The sequence below is a fragment of the Schistocerca americana genome, chromosome X (genome assembly GCF_021461395.2).
Source record: "Schistocerca americana isolate TAMUIC-IGC-003095 chromosome X, iqSchAmer2.1, whole genome shotgun sequence".
In the NCBI taxonomy this organism is placed as follows: domain Eukaryota; kingdom Metazoa; phylum Arthropoda; class Insecta; order Orthoptera; family Acrididae; genus Schistocerca; species Schistocerca americana.
The window spans coordinates 294,989,824-295,007,151 of record NC_060130.1 but is presented as its reverse complement, the minus strand read 5'-3'; the positions used below and the strand labels follow the sequence as shown (position 1 = coordinate 295,007,151).

The 17,328-nt window shown below is 46.2% G+C and overlaps 1 protein-coding gene and 1 pseudogene across 2 annotated transcripts in view; both read right to left on the bottom strand.

Moving 5' to 3' along the window:
- The window catches only part of LOC124555291 (organic cation transporter protein), a 656,605-nt gene that overhangs the window by 407,588 nt on the left and 231,689 nt on the right, over nt 1–17,328 (bottom strand). The window lies entirely within an intron of this gene.
- Nucleotides 3,766–3,883, bottom strand: LOC124556987 (annotated as a pseudogene).

Genomic DNA, 17,328 nt, shown 5'->3' with positions numbered 1-17,328 from the left:
AACACATTAACACCGGTGTGTCAGACCCACCATACTTGCTCCGGACACTGCGAGAGGGCTGTACAAGCAATGATCACACGCACGGCACAGCGGACACACCAGGAACCGCAGTGTTGGCCGTCGAATGGCGCTAGCTGCGCAGCATTTGTGCACCGCCGCCGTCAGTGTCAGCCCGTTTGCCGTGGCATACGGAGCTCCATCGCAGTCTTTAACACTGGTAGCATGCCGCGACAGCGTGGACGTGAACCGTATGTGCAGTTGACGGACTTTGAGCGAGGGCGTATAGTGGGCATGCGGGAGGCCGGGTGGACGTACCGCCGAATTGCTCAACACGTGGGGCGTGAGGTCTCCACAGTACATCGATGTTGTCGCCAGTGGTCGGCGGAAGGTGCACGTGCCCGTCGACCTGGGACCGGACCGCAGCGACGCACGGATGCACGCCAAGACCGTAGGATCCTACGCAGTGCCGTAGGGGACCGCACCGCCACTTCCCAGCAAATTAGGGACACTGTTGCTCCTGGGGTATCGGCGAGGACCATTCGCAACCGTCTCCATGAAGCTGGGCTACGGTCCCGCACACCGTTAGGCCGTCTTCCGCTCACGCCCCAACATCGTGCAGCCCGCCTCCAGTGGTGTCGCGACAGGCGTGAATGGAGGGACGAATGGAGACGTGTCGTCTTCAGCGATGAGAGTCGCTTTTGCCTTGGTGCCAATGATGGTCGTATGCGTGTTTGGCGCCGTGCAGGTGAGCGCCACAATCAGGACTGCATACGACCGAGGCACACAGGGCCAACACCCGGCATCATGGTGTGGGGAGCGATCTCCTACACTGGCCGTACACCACTGGTGATCGTCGAGGGGACACTGAATAGTGCACGGTACATCCAAACCGTCATCGAACCCATCGTTCTACCATTCCTAGACCGGCAAGGGAACTTGCTGTTCCAACAGGACAATGCACGTCTGCATGTATCCCGTGCCACCCAACGTGCTCTAGAAGGTGTAAGTCAACTACCCTGGCCAGCAAGATCTCCGGATCTGTCCCCCATTGAGCATGTTTGGGACTGGATGAAGCGTCGTCTCACGCGGTCTGCACGTCCAGCACGAACGCTGGTCCAACTGAGGCGCCAGGTGGAAATGGCATGGCAAGCCGTTCCACAGGACTACATCCAGCATCTCTACGATCGTCTCCATGGGAGAATAGCAGCCTGCATTGCTGCGAAAGGTGGATATACACTGTACTAGTGCCGACATTGTGCATGCTCTGTTGCCTGTGTCTATGTGCCTGTGGTTCTGTCAGTGTGATCATGTGATGTATCTGACCCCAGGAATGTGTCAATAAAGTTTCCCCTTCCTGGGACAATGAATTCACGGTGTTCTTATTTCAATTTCCAGGAGTGTAGATGCTAAATTGTTTATAAATCTAGCTACCATAAACGTTTCTCTATTGGACGACAGTTTTATTTATACGCTCTATTAGCATTATGTTTTTGTGGACTAAACGACGAAGAGTAAAATTTCATCGAGGATAATCCTTTGGAAACGAAGCAAGAAGGTTGCAATATCAGAACCAATGCCACCTTAGGATAGTGTATCACAACTTCGTACTGACGTGTAGTGAATTAGATTCTGTACGTAACTGAGTGTTGTACAATAAGCAGTGATTAAATAACAATATGAAGACTGAAATTTCCTGGCAGATTAAAACTGTGTGCCCGACCGAGACTCGAACTCGGGACCTTTGCATTTCGCGGGCAAGTGCTCTACCATCTGAGCTACCGAAGCACGACTCACGGCCGCTCCTCACAGCTTTACTTCTGCCAGTATCTCGTCTCCTACCTTCCAAACTTTACAGAAGCTCTCCTGCGAACCTTGCAGAACTAGCACTCCTGAAAGAAAGGATCCTGCGGTTCTGCAAGATTCGCAGGAGAGCTTCTGTAAAGTTTGGAAGGTAGGAGACGAGATACTGGCAGAAGTAAAGCTGTGAGGACCGGGCGTGGGTCGTGCTTCGGTAGCTCAGATGGTAGAGCACTTGCCCGCGAAAGGCAAAGGTCCCGAGTTCCGAGTCTCGGTCGGGCACACAGTTTTAATCTGCCAGGAAGTTTCATATCAGCGCACACTCCGCTGCAGAATGAAAATCTCATTCTGGAAATATGAAGACTGTTTATAATCAGCAAAGATTGGCTGCTAGTCAATGTAGTAGCTAAAATTTTGTGATAATAGTCGATTTATGTGGTACGATATGTTCTATAAACTCCATCACTTTAAGTATATAAGCAGAGCAGCTCAGCCATATCCAAGACAAGCGGCTCCTGGAAACTGCAAGATTAGTATAAAGAAGGCTTGAAGGGTCACCACTGTAACGTCATCGTTCATTAATCCTTGTTATGGCGGGTTGTTGTTTGAGACACGTCGTAGTATCTTGTGGAAAACAATTTACATATTCCGTGTGTACTGTCTATGCTAGGATTCAAATAATCACTGTAAAGAGAGATAAGAGAATTACATTTCATTCTGCAGACGAACACGTCATTTACCTCGTGTTTTCTGGCAGTAACAAGGAAGCACGGAGAAACACTCTACTAACTGAATAACCGTAGTACACACGAAGATAAGCTGCATTTTTTGAATGCGTACGCCGTGATACCAGCCGCATATCAGGTCTGTCTCCGCCTTCCTCAGTGATATTCAAATTACACTTAATATCATCACATGCAACTGGCTGCTGGCGCTCTAAAACAAACTGATGTTGTTAACATTCATGAGAGTGCAACCCTCACTATGTGTGAAACATCCATACTGTGCGAAAATTGAATTCATTTTCAATAAAGTTACTGGTCGATCGGAGATCTGGAGATTTGTTTTTTATGATTTTTATGTGTTTTCAGCCGGCCGCTGTGGACGAGCGGTTCTAAGCGCTTCAGTCCGGAACCGCGCTGCTGCTATGGTCGCAGGTTCGAATCCTACCTCGGGCATGGATGTGTGTGATGTCCTTAGGTTAGTTAGGTTTAAGTAGTTCTAAGTCTAGGGGACTGATGACCTCAGATGTTAAGTCCCACAGTGCTTAGAGCCATTTGAACCATTTTGAACCCTCTCAAACTGTGAACTTTTATTTCGTTTACTCCTCTCCTGTGTCTTACCCTTTTTTTGTCAGACAGTGTGTTTTGAAGTGCTGGCGCTAGTATCCCGAATTTCTCAGAACGTAATGTGGACTCATTGCGAAGAGCGTTTATTATGAGTGATATCCAAATAAAGGAACCTTTCTCCCACTTCAAACTCAATATTTCTTCATCCTCGGCTTTCCCCTTTGGGTGGCTCACAAAATTATCGAATACATGAATTTACATGGTGTGCAGGAAGAGAGTCAGTGAGGTTATGTAAGATACCGATAGAGATGTGGAACCGCGCCAACTCCATTGCGGTGACCAGCTCCGCTAGAGTTGAGGATCCATGGCGCGAACAGCTCGATCAAGGTGGTCCCACAGATTCTCGATTAGGTTTAAATCCGGGTAGTTCAGTAGACAGAGTATGGTAAACTACTCCTCCTCCTCCTCCTCTTTCACCCGAACAGGCCATGAAGGCCCAAAGGTATCGACCGGCCGCCGTGTCATCCGCAGCCCACAGGCGTCGCTGGATGCGGATATGGAGGGGCATGTGGACAGCACACCGCTCTCCCGGCCGTATGACAGTTTCAGAGACCAGAGCCGCTACTTCGCAATCAAGTAGCTCCATAGATTGCCTCACAAGGGCTGAGTTCACCCCGCTTGGCAATAGCGCTCGGCAGACCGGATGGTCACCCATCCAAGTGCTAGCCCAGCCCGACAGAGCTTAACTTCGGTGATCTGACGGGAACCGGTGTTACCACTGCGGCAAGGCCGTTGGTGTAAACTAATACTGTTGCTCTTCAAAACACATTTGTGCACTATGAGCTGTGTGAGACGTTGCATTGCCCTGCAGGTAGATGCCATCGTGCCGAGGAAAAAACAAGCTACATGTTGGGGTGGACATAGTCCCCAAGCATAGATAGATGCATACTTTTGTTGATCCATTGTGCCTTCCCAGGGAATTCCACAAAAGCATTGCCCGAACCATTACGCTCCCTCCTCCGTCCTGGACCCTTCCGAGGGTTGTTGCAGAGCCATAAACGCCAAAGGCCATCTGTTCGATGGAGCATAAAACGTGATTCATCTGAAAAGGCCACTTGTAGCCACTCAGTAGACGTCCAACTGCTGCACTGGCGTGCAAATTGCAGCCTTCGTGGCCTATGAACAGCAGTCAGCATGGATGCAGGAACCACGCGTCTGTGCAGCGTACCGTATGCAGTAACGTTCGCTGAACAGTCGTTGAGGAGACACTGTTGGTAGCCCGTTGGTTCATCTGGGCGGCCATTTGATGCATAGTTGCACGCCTATTCCCCCGTACATCTCTGCAGCCGTCGTTCAACCATGTCATCTATTACCCACGGTGCACCACAGTTGCCTCAGCGCCAGTTTTGGATATTGCCATTTTGCCATGTGCGGTATACTTTAACCACGGTTGCACTGGCCTGTTTACAAACTTAGCCATTTCGGTTATACTTCCACAGAAAGCCAATGATAACGATCATGTCCGTTTGGACGTCAGATAAATCGCTCTGTTTTTCGCGGTCCTCCGACACTCTTTATACACTACTGGCCATTAAAATTGCTACACCACGAAGATGACGTACTACAGACACGAAATTTAACCGACAGGAAGAAGATGCTGTGATACGCAAATGATTAGCTTTTCAGAGCATTCACACAAGGTTCGCGCCGATGGCGACACCTACAACGTGCTGACATGAGGAAAGTTTCCAACCAATTTCTCATACACAAACAGCAGTTGACCGGCGTTGCCTGGTGAAAAGTCGTTGTGATGCCTCGTGTAAGGAGGATAAATGCCTACCATCACGTTTCCGACTTTGATAAAGGTCGGATTGTAGCCTGTCGCGATTGCGGTTTACCGTATCGCGACACTGCTGCTCGCGTTGGTCGAGATCCAATGACTGTCAGCAGAATATGGAATCGGTGGGTTCTGGAGAGTAATACGGAACGCTGTGCTAGATCGCAACGGCCTCGTATCACTAGCAGTCGAGATGACAGTCATCTTATCTGCATGGATGTAACGAACCCTGCAGCCACGTCTCGATCCCTGAGTCAAAAGATGGGGACGTATGCAAGACAACAACCATCTGCTCGAACAGTTCGACGACGTTTGCAGCAGCATGGACTATCAGCTCGGAGACCATGGCTGCGGTTACCCTTGACGCTACATCACAGACAGGAGCGCCTGCGATGGTGTACGACGAACCTGGGCGCACGAATGGCAAAACGTCATTTTTTCAGACGAATCCAGGTTCACTTTACAGCTTCATAATGGTCGCATCAGTGTTTGGCGACATTGCGGTGAACGCACATTGGAAGCGTGTATTCGTCATCGCCATACTGACGTATCACCCGGCGTGATGGTATGGGGTGCCATTGGTTACACGTCTCGGTCATCTCTTGTTCGCATTGACGGCACTTTGAACAGTGGACGTTACATTTCAGATGTGTTACGCGCCGTGTCTCTACCCTTCATTCGATCCCTGCGAAACCCAACATTTCAGCAGGATAATGCACGACTGCACGTTGCAGGTCCTGTACGGGCCTTTCTGGATACAGAAAATGTTCGACTGCTGCCCTGGCCAGCACATTCTCCAGATCTCTCACCAACTGAAAACGTCTGGTCAATGTTGGCCGAGCAACTGGCTGGTCACAATACGCCAGTCACTACTCTTGATGAACTGTGGTATCGTGTTGAAGCTGCGTGGGCAGCTGTACCTGTACACGCCATCCAATCTCTGTTTGACTCAATGCTCAGGCGTATCAAGGCAGTTATTACGGCGACGGGTGGTTGTTCTGGGTACTGATTTCTCAGAATCTATGCACCCAAATTGCGTGAAAATGTAATCACATGTGAGTTCTAGCATAATATATTTGTCCAATGAATACCCGTTTATCATCCGCATTTCTTCTTAGTGTAGCAATTTTAATGGCCAGTCGTGTATATTCTCTACAGCTACAGCCGTCACCTGCCGTCTGTGCGTGGTTATTGCTCGCTGACGCCGAATGTAGGCGGTAGTCACATTAATGTGACTGAATCGTGTAGAAACAAAAATGAAATACTACTAGAAAACACACACCTTCATTTGAGCTGTCGCTTATACTACATAGTTAAACAGTTTCTAGAAGATTTTACTAAGTACCGTGAAATAAGGAATTCATGGTCGGCAATGGTTATTCCATGCAGAACGAGGTTCAAATCAGATGACTCTGAGCACTATGGGACTTAACATCTGAGGTCGTCAGTCTCCTAGAACTTAGAACTACTTAAACCTAACTAACCTAAGAACATCACACACATCCATGCTCGAAGCAGGATTCGAACCTGCGACCGTAGCAGCAGCGCAGTTCCGGACTGAAAAGCCTAGAATCGCTCGGCCACAACGGCCGGCTGCAGAAGGTGGTTTGGAATGAACAGAGCGTGTGTGGTACACGTTTGAAAATTGATTTTTTTCATAAAAAACAAGTCTACTACCTCGCTGCTTGTGGTGCTACTTGGAAAACAATATGAAGCATCTGTTCTCCTTAAGGTGCGTTTACACTATGTGAGACTTGCCTCGTAAGACAGTTGCGTGAGGCTGTTTCGTGAGACAGCTGTCTTATCCTTTCACTTGCATGGAGAGAAACTTTTGTGCAAAACAAGCACGGAAATGGTGTCCCATCAGTTTTGGCAAGAGAACAATGTTGCGCACTGTCGCACCTCCGGTTTCTGCAGTCGCATTCACTCTCATTATGACGTTCTATGTGAAAAAGAAATCTAAACGAGGACGCCGCTGGTGAAGAAAGGAATTATTCCGCCACCGATGCCAATATGGATCCAGTTTGTGAGGGAAATTTCGGTGTAACCCATACCCTATCAAAGATATCAACAGGAACTTTCAAAGTTGAGGCTGGTTGCTGAAGGATCACACTTATTTCATTCCATACATCCTCCCTTTTTGCATGAATATGATGGACTTTTTCTTTAAGAGCTCCCAAAAGTGAAGAGCTTTTGTAAAATTCTGTGAGGTAGATGCTTTCCTCGTGGTTCAGTGTCTAGTGTGCATCAAGGAATGATATCTACACTAGGCGCGACAAGAGAAACGAGACACTTTGCTTCGCGCCCACAAACCTCCAGGGGTCTGGTTCACCGCGAAACAGCCTTGTGTAACACGTTTCGCGATGGGGACCACGTCTGCTCCACGTGAGACTTGCCTCGAGAAACTGATACAGTAGGCTGTTTCGTGTAATGTAAATGCAGTTTTAGAGGTGATATGAAGATAAACGAAAATACAGATTCTTATATTTGGAGACGTACACAGTCAAGTAGAGACATTTCGTTTAATGGAGTTTGACTCGTTTGTGGGTTCAGATACCATTCTTATCAAGTGATAAGAAAGTATCGCAAGATTTACATTTCAGTACAATTTACACATTTGACTTATATTGCTCGATACTTTAGCACCAACCAGGCACTTAAAATTTTTCTCACAGGTATACAGCTTACTTTTTGCAGTTACTCAGAATGGTGGTGTCACACATCATATTTTTGAATGATGCAAGATATTTCACACATCCAACGTCTTGAGAAGACTATTAACACACATGGAGAATTCGCTATGAACAGAAGAGCCAGTCTGGCATGGACTTCAACTGCTAGTGCTAGCCCACGGTGAAAACTTCGTAGCCTCGTACAAAGATGGTGTCAGTATCACTGAAATCTTGTTTCCGTTACTTTGATACACGTTGTGCAATAACACTAGTCAAACATCTGTTGACTCTCCGGAATAGGTTTTTACACGGCTTTCTATAGCAGTCGTGTTTTTTATGTTTCATCCAAAGGGATGAACTTGAATATCGTGGCGTCGAAAGCATTTCCTGTTCTAGACAGCTTACTGCCCAGGAATCTGTTTCAATCTGAACAACTACGAAAGGAATGGCTGAATTCGAATGAGCCGTAATTCTGTTGAAAACAATCTACATGAAGGACATCCAAAAACTATACCACTTTGAGAAACTACGCGATATGATATTGTACAATCGAAGGTGACTGAAATGACATACGCCACATTTTACACGAAGAATTAACTACAAGAGATTTTTGTGCGAGACGTGTGCCGCGTAAGTTAAATATTCACCAACAGCAAATACCAAAATGAATGTATCTGCAATATCAGTGCCATTTTAAAAAAATCCCCTTATTTTGGTTTGTCGATTTTTCCCTGGAGACTGGATATGATCCAGTAGTTTACACCAGACAGAAGCAGAAACGAAATTAGTGGATGTTGCACCAAAAAGTCAAGGCCGATATCACCTGCCGGGAAAATTATGGCAAACGTTTTTTTTTCAAATGTAAAAGGGTATCTTCTTATTGTTTATTTCGCAGAACGTATAACAATAACTAGTGAATATTATATGTATCTTCTGGTCCAGGTGCATAAACCAGCGGGCCGATGTGGCCGAGCGGTTCTAGGCGCTTCAGTCTGGAACCGCGCGACCGCTACGGTCGCAGGTTCGAATCCTGCCTCAAGCATGGATGTGTGTGATGTCCTTATGTTAGTTAGGTTTAAGTGGTTCTAAGTTGTAGGAGACTGATGACCTCAGATGTTAAGTCCCATAGTGCTCAGACCCATTTGATTTGCATAAACCATATGTGGGAAGACAAGAAATGGTTCAAATGGCTCTGAGCACTATGGGACTTAACATCTGAGGTCATCAGTCCCCTAGAACTTAGAACTACTCAAACCTAACTAACCTAAGGACATCACACACATCCATGCCCGAGGGAGGGTTCGAACCTGCGACTGTAGCGGTCGCGCGGTTCCAGACTGAAGCGCCTAGAACCGCTCGGCCACGCTGGTCGGCGTGGGAAGACATCTCGATTGCAAAAGAAAGTACTGATATTTCTTTAGGACAACGTGCCTGTCCATGAAGTGCCTCCACAGTAGAAAAACGTAGGGATTTGGAGAGCAGATTGCTAGAATACTTATCGTATTCATTAGATTTGGCATCGTATAACTACCACGTATTGTATTTACAAAAAAAAAATTGCGTCTGGAAAACAGTCTGACTGCCACCCGTAAGTAGACCTTCCAGAATCTTCTTCAGAGCAAGGAATCTTATAAAAAAATTTATATTTGATCTACAAATCATGTGTTTCAACGCCAGGCCGAGGTATTCTCGCCTTGTTCTCGTATGAGAATGTTTAATTAAACTTTCGGTGGCGGTTTACTCTATTACAGGTGTCCCAACCTAATGTGGACCTTGTCTGCTTTTTTTATTAACACATTTTATAATTTATTAATAAAATTATTTTGTATATGTGACCGCATCATATATGACAAAACATCAAACGTTTCGGCTCTATTGCAGGAGCAGTCTTCATCACCACCCTTATGAAGGCTACCTGCAGTAGCAGTAGATGACACACGTAGAACAATTTCATTAAAATTGACTCCGGCCTTAAAAGCCTACGCTCTTATATGCTTATATTAATACAAGTAACTTACATTCAACAAGTACGTTGGCGAGCACTACCCATGAAGTAGAATTTCGGAGGAACAGGAGAACATGACAGTAGATTTCACAATTCTCTGATCTTTATTCAAGCAGTTTTAAGCCAGAGTGTACACTGATATCTATACTGGACCAGACACGAGTCCTCTCCCACACTTTTGCACTCTATCACACTGCTCTAACGTAAGTATTGTTCCGATAGCAGACCAGGTAATGTCCGAAGTCAGGTGTCGAGTCGACTCTCATTTCGTAGGTGAAATAACTTGTTCCAAAAAAATTTTTGAGACTATTCTAAACGAGCGTGTTCGTATCTTTATTTCTAACCCGCACACTCAATTAAGTTGCGTATGTGCCAATTCATGTCTGAAAATCATGGTATGTCAGCAAACACGTTCCGCAGTGTTGCGATTTCTGCTTTACATAGTCCACTAGCGGGTCACTTACGATATGCGACTGTCCACGAAGTTAATATATTCCTGAACTTTTGCCTGCCATCACAGAGAAGCTCATGGCACGACGTTGTAACCGACACATAACTCATCTGAGACGCTCGTAATGTTTCTGCCCTTTATTGGCTTATCGATGAGCCCATAATACTTATGTCACTTTGATCGTTTTTTTAATCACGGTTCACCCTGCTACGCAGTACATTTGCTCGATACCTATTGTGGAGTATTGTAGCAAGTCTAGTTCGGGTTGAGGTCGAACAGATACTACAACATACTAATTATTAGTAATATGTTAAAGCTTGAACATGGTGAATACTTAACTTTGGAAACAAGTAGTGTCCATACAGATGACACGAAACTGATGCTGTCTCTGACACTTATAAAATTCAGCACTTCATTGCAGAATAGTAGTTTCACATCCGAGCTAATTTTCTTTTGCATGACACGATGTTCAGCATAGCTGTTCTAGTCGCACGCAGACGGATCTGCACTATGACGATACCGTCGAAGTAAGCGATGATTACTATTGATCGCTGATTACATAGAGAGTAGGCTGAGCGGCACTGTGCTCGGACGTAAATAACTTTCCAGCTGCTGTGACGTAAGGAAACATTGGGGGCGCGTCTGCACAGACTTCTCAGATTCGTCGCTGCGTTTTGCAGCGACTGTCTGTACTTGTGGTGCTGTCTTGAGGTACCAAATTTTGTGTGATACCTTGTTCTGCGGACATCACACACTACCACACACACAACACCGAAAATTATTTAATAACCGACGGATTTTGGGTTGTTTGGTGGAAGAGACCAGACAGCGAGGTCATCGGTCCAGTCGGATTAGGGAAGGACGGGGAAGGAAGTCGGCCGTGCCCTTACAAAGGAACCATCCCGGCATTTGCCTGGAGCGATTTAGGGAAATCACGGAAAAACTAAATCAGGATGGCCGGACGCGGGCTTGAACCGTCGTCCTCCCGAATGCGAGTCCAGTGTACTAGCCACTGCGCCACTTCGCTCGATCAATAACCGACGGATATGCAGTCGCGATCGTCAGTTGTTGACACGTCATTCAAGTAAAAACTGGTTAGTGCGAGGCGACGCACACCACGTGATTGCTGCATGTTTGTAGAAATGTAAAGCTACGTACGTATTTTTTCGACCTTGTACAAACTCCAGAGACTGATCGATGAGAGGGTACGGAACAAAAAAGGTCTATTGAATTTATGTCTAGAAATGCATGGTTTCCATGCTAGAGACCATATTCAAAAATGGTTCAAATGGCTCTGAGCACTATGGGACTTAACATCTATGGTCATCAGTCCCCTAGAACTTAGAACTACTTAAACCTAACTAACCTAAGGACAGCACACAACACCCAGCCATCACGAGGCAGAGAAAATCCCTGACCCCGCCGTGAATCGAACCCGGGAACCCGGGCGTGGGAAGCGAGAACGCTACCGCACGACCACGAGATGCGGGCTAGAGACCCTATTTTCAAACATGTTTGTTACAGAGACTGCAGTCTAATACGCGCTGTACCATGCAGTCACAGTTACAGTATGCATGGTTTTCTCCTAGAGGGTGCTACCATTCCTCATACGTCATGACCTAGCGCCCTCTCCTGCCCTAGTAATTGGTAATGTTGTGTCCGATTCACTCCTCTTGCTGACTCATCTTGTAGTGGATATGATTCAGCGTTGTACACAATGGTTCGATGTTCGAATAAAGAGCTTGCCGACATGGTGCTTACTTACGGAAAGGCAAATGGCAACGGGCGGCGGGGATCAAGGTTGTTTCGGGAGACATATCCCCGTTGACAACAACCACAGTATTCAATTTTTGCAACAGTGTTTCGCCGTTTTCTGAGACAGGGTCGTTTCAGGAAGCAGGAAATCATGAAGGACGTAGCCAACATGTTCGGACACCAGACGTGGAGGAAGACGTGATTAACACTGTGGAAGGCGACAGCCGTGTTAGTACCAGGCAGTAGGCCCTCCAGTTCAGGGTAAGCCTTGTGTGGAAGTTTCTCCATGACAATAGTTACTACCCTTATCACTTACAGCGAGTGAAGGGCTTACTAGCGACAGACTTTTCACACTAGGAGCAGTTTTGTCACTGGTTTCTTCATCAGGTAACCACGATTCCAGGATTTGTGTCATTCACAGATGCGTGGAGTGGTACGTCGAACTTTCGTAACAAACATCCTTGGAACAGTATACAGAACCCCATGCTATTGTAACACCGAATCATCAGAATCGGTGCAGCCGGAATGTGTGGGCCGGGATGATTGGCGGCCGTATTTTGGGACCAGTTTTCCTTCCACGACGCCTAACAGGCCGGAACTATCGGCGTTTCTTGTGGGTGACTTTGCCTCCCCTGCTGGAAGAAGTGCCACTGACGATCCTAAGGGTTATGTGGCTGCTACATGATGGTGCTCCAGCCCACTTCGCCGTTAACCTCCGGACGCATCTCAGTCGTGTCATCCCTGGTAAATGGATCGGACGAGAGGATCCAGTCGCATGGCCTGCTAGTTCACCGGATCTCAGCCCTTGCGATTTCAGTATATGGGGCTATCTGAAAAGTATCGTGTATGCAGAACCCATTCCAGATGAGGAGACACTGGAGCAGCATATTCGTGCTGCCTTTGACACTGGTCGGATGCAGCCTGGCCAATGTGAGCGTGCGAGACAGAACATGCTACGGCGCGAACACGCGTGCGTTGAGGCACATGGAAACCCTTTTCAACACATACGGTAACTGTGGCAGTCTCTGTAACAATGTATGATGGAATAAATGGTCTGTAGCATGGAAACTATGCATTTCTGGACATAAGTCCATTAGATCTTTTTTGTTCGGTATCCTCTCATTGATCAGTCCCTAGAGTTTGTACTCGGTGGAAAAAATCACCCTGTATACGTTATCGGAGGAAGAGTATCCGCACCCTCTCTAATGGGGAACTGACCGCTAGTTGTCACAGGCGGTATACCAGCCAGTATAAAAGGAGAGAGAGAGAATTCGATAGAGAAAAAGTAACAGCAGATTGGGTCGGTTAGGGGAGATTATGTCTTTAAACAAGGACCAGTCAGTGGATGTCATCTGAATAACAAATTCACCAGGGACATTTCAACCCTTCCAAAGCTTCAAAATTCGACTCTTGGTGATGTTATTGTAAAATGGAAACGCGAAATGTCTACCACAGATAAACCAAGACCGACCAGACTCATGTACTGACAAACAGGGACCTTTCAGCACTGCGGAGTATGGTTGTACAAAACTGCATCAAATCAGCAGAATGAATCACTCGTTACTTCCGAAGTGCTAACAGAAGTCCAGCTAGCACAGTGATTGTGCTGGGGACTTGAGGTACAATGATCGAGCAGCTCCTCATAAGACACATTTCCATAGTCAATGCTAGGCGACGCTTGAGTTTGGGTAAGGCGAATGCTTGGAGAACGTTACCTGCCACTACGTATAGTGCCATCATTCAAGTACGGAGGAGGCGGTGTTACGGTATGGCGATTCTTTTCATGGTTTGGGTATGGTTCCCGTATTGCGCTTAAGAAAACGCTAAATGTGAACGGATATGAACACATTTGACAGCATTACGTAGTGCGTACAGTAGAGGAACGGTTCGGAGATGATGATTGTTTGTACCAGCACGCTCCCTGTAATAAAGCGGCATCTACGAGCAAGCCGTTTGTGGACAGTAAGATTCCTGAAATGGAACACCTGGGATGAGTTTGAACGTCGATTTCACTCTAGACCCCAGCATCGGACAACATTACCTCCTCCGGCTCTTGAGGAAGAAGCCACAGACATTCAGACACCTCACTAAAAGTGTCCCAGCAGACCTGATCCCGTGTTAAAGGCGAAGGTTGGACATGCACTATATCAGTAGCCACTAGCAGCTGTCCGGATAATTTTGGTCGTACAGTGTACACTCCAGAAGTCACGTTACGGTGTGCGGTGTAGCGAATTTATCTTCAGACCCTTTTCCAGTTCAATACGAGAACGGTGCTCAGGAAATGCATCTGTCGGTAAGCTCAGTATAAGCTAGAATTTCTCCGATTTTACCAGCATAGTGATTTCGTGAGATACATTCGAGAGGTCCTTACTTCACTGTAAAAACCGTAACGAGTAAAAGATAAGTATCCGAAGTACTACGGGCTGTCCAGTAGGAAGTACCATTCGAAATATATTGCTATATGTTGCACCAGCACGATGGGTTCATGGCTCACAACCCGCTTGTTGCTAGGGAAGAGATCATCCGGCTCTTTCTTCCTCGCTTGGTAGAAGGTGAAGACGTTATCGGTTGATCTACACGTTCGCCTGGTTTGGCGCCATTGTACTTTTTTTGTCTGGGGTAAACTAGAGATGAAGTCAATGCGACGACCCAAGAGGATTTAACACGTATGTCCAATGATAGCGGTGGAATCTGTTCATTCTGCCTAGAAGTCTTTGCAACAGCGATTGCAAATGTGTATTGCAGTTGATGGTGGACATTTCAAAAACTTGACGACATAAATGGAGTTTCAAGGAGGCTCTTATCACCACATTCTTTTGTGATTTCGTTTCTGCTACTGTTGCTGATGTGACTTTGCATTATGAGTGTATCTTGACAACAAAATCATTCCCTGTTCTAAAAATCCATTCAATTTTTAATTTGCAAATTTTTTAAAGGCTCTGGCAGAAGCAGGAGGAGAACTGCACCGTAGTTGACTGTTAAGGTGCCATGTATTTAGCCATCTGGTTGGTGTGTCGGTCCAACCACGTGCACGCAGAAGTGATTAGTATCAGTTTTAAATTAAAATTTTCTTTGTTATTTTGCGTTTATAAGTAGACTCTCTTAACTGTACCAAGCTGAAGTGACCTGTCAGGACTGGACTCGCATTCGGGAGGACGACGGTTCAATCCCGCGTCCGGTCATCCTGATTTAGGTTTTCCGTGATTTCCCTAAATCGCACCAGGCAAATGCTGGGACGGTTCCTTTCAAAGGGCACGGCCGACTTCCTTCCCCGTCGTTCCCTAATCCGATGAGACTGATGACCTCGCTGTCTGGTCTCCTTCCCCAAAACAACCCAACCCTGATACTGATGCTACTTACAGTGGGAGAACTCTATTTCGGTAGCATAATATATTCCATTCGCAACTTTTTTCAGAGACTTAATGAACTATTTTCTGACTTACCTCGATTAAATGGCTCTGAGCGCTTTGCGACTTAACTTCTGAGGTCATCAGTCGCCTAGAACTTAAAACTAATTAAACCTAACTAACCTAAGGACATCACACACATCCATGCCCGAGGCAGGATTCGAACCTGCGACCGTAGCGGTCGCTCGGTTGCATACTGTAGCGCCTAGAACCGCATGGCCTTACCTCGATTAAAATGTACTTTATTCTAACTATAGCTTAACAAAGATTACTTATCGGCATATGGCCAGCTCTTATCACTGTACAGGCTGCATCATTATGGTAAAGCATTTACTACTGATCTCTGGCCCAACCGCAGTAATGACGTAGAACAAACCTTACGTGAAGAAATAAGGGACTTGTTGGAATAATTGAACAATTAATGTAACTCGTCCCGGTCTGGAACTGATAAATGGACGAATAATGTGACAATTGTGAGATCTTCTTTGCTCTACTTGAAGCAGAAAAACCCATGTGGCACAAAAAGTCTTAAATCATAGTTGCTGAAATATGGAACGCCACTGTCTCACCATGCATATTTACTTGCCTAACGAATAGACTAAAGTCCAGAGAAATAATTTCATCTGGTGAACTGATACAGAGAATATTATTGATACCGCAGCCACGCTATTTTTCTCTCCTTGCATTCGTCTTTCGGCTGTCCTTTTATTACTTACGAACCTAAATAATTAGTAGTGTGGAATACTAAATGCTGGGAAACGATCAGAATGACGTGAAACTGCGATACATTCTAATTGCATCTCGCTGAACAGTATACGTGGACTATAAACACTGGCTCTGGCTGAAAGTAAAAGTTCCCGAACTGTAACTTGGGTAGATACTTGTTGCGAAAGGCCACTGTAGGACAACACTGTGAAGTGTCTGCCAAGTGTCAACATGCAAAGAGGTTGTGCTTGTTTTCTTTCAGCGTGTTGACAACATGAGAGTACGTAGTGTTTCGCTATTTTTGTGGCAGCTTGTTTGGGAGCCTGTGAAGTCTTACGAACGAACTGCTTACAATGGCTGTTGAGCTGGGAATCAGTAAACAGTTTCGCACTGAGGTTTCTTTTGAGATGGCAGACGGACCAAAGGGTTGAAAAATCTGTGACGGACTTTAGAAAACGCAGCTCGTTAAAACTGATGGTTGTACAGCCTCTTACCTTGCTGAATATTACTTTTCGTTTGCAATTTGTACCAACAAATTTGTATTTACTTTATTTTTAATGCTTACTAAAGAGCCTATAATGTATACACAGCCTGACAAAAAAGTGAAGCACCCAGCCATGGCTGGATTCAACGTAATTTCGTACGTACACACCAACATACCATCGACGGATATGGCCGGCCGAAGTGGCCGTGCGGTTCTAGGCGCTGCAGTCTGGAACCGCGAGACCGCTACGGTCGCAGGTTCGAATCCTGCCTCGGGCATGGATGCGCGTGATGTCCTTGGGTTAGTTAGGTTTAACTAGTTCTAAGTTCTAGGGGACTAATGACCTCAGCAGTTAAGTCCCATAGTGCTCAGAGCCACTCCGCGGATATGTAAATTATTGTCTGTGACAGGTAGAACTTCCAGCAGATTGCATTAGTATTGTTCATGTTTAGTGATGTTAACAGGCCTGGCAGGGATTATAAGAGGCGTAAACAGGGTCATATAACGAATTATGACTGTCAAGGACAAGGTGATGCCGCTTTTTGGTGTGAGATAGTGTCAGGGTAACCTAACACAATTTGAAAGGGGCCTCATTGTTGGTCTCCATTTGGCCAGGCGGCCGATTCGGCAGTCTAGAGATTTGTGGCCCGATGTTGGACTGCATGAAAACGTGAGGACAGGCATACTTTTCGTCTAGGTTTCAGCAGACTATGTCTGACCACAACAAGGAAGAATCACCGTATTGTACACCAAACACATCGTAACCTTCACATCTGCGTTTGCTATCCGAGAAGAAATAAAGGAATCTCTGCAGTATTGGTAGGAGACTAGCAGCAGTTGGCTCAGGGATTTATCGTCCCATATATAGGCTGTCGTTAACAGCACGGTACAAACGGCTGCGTTTCGAGTGGTGCTCTGATAAATGG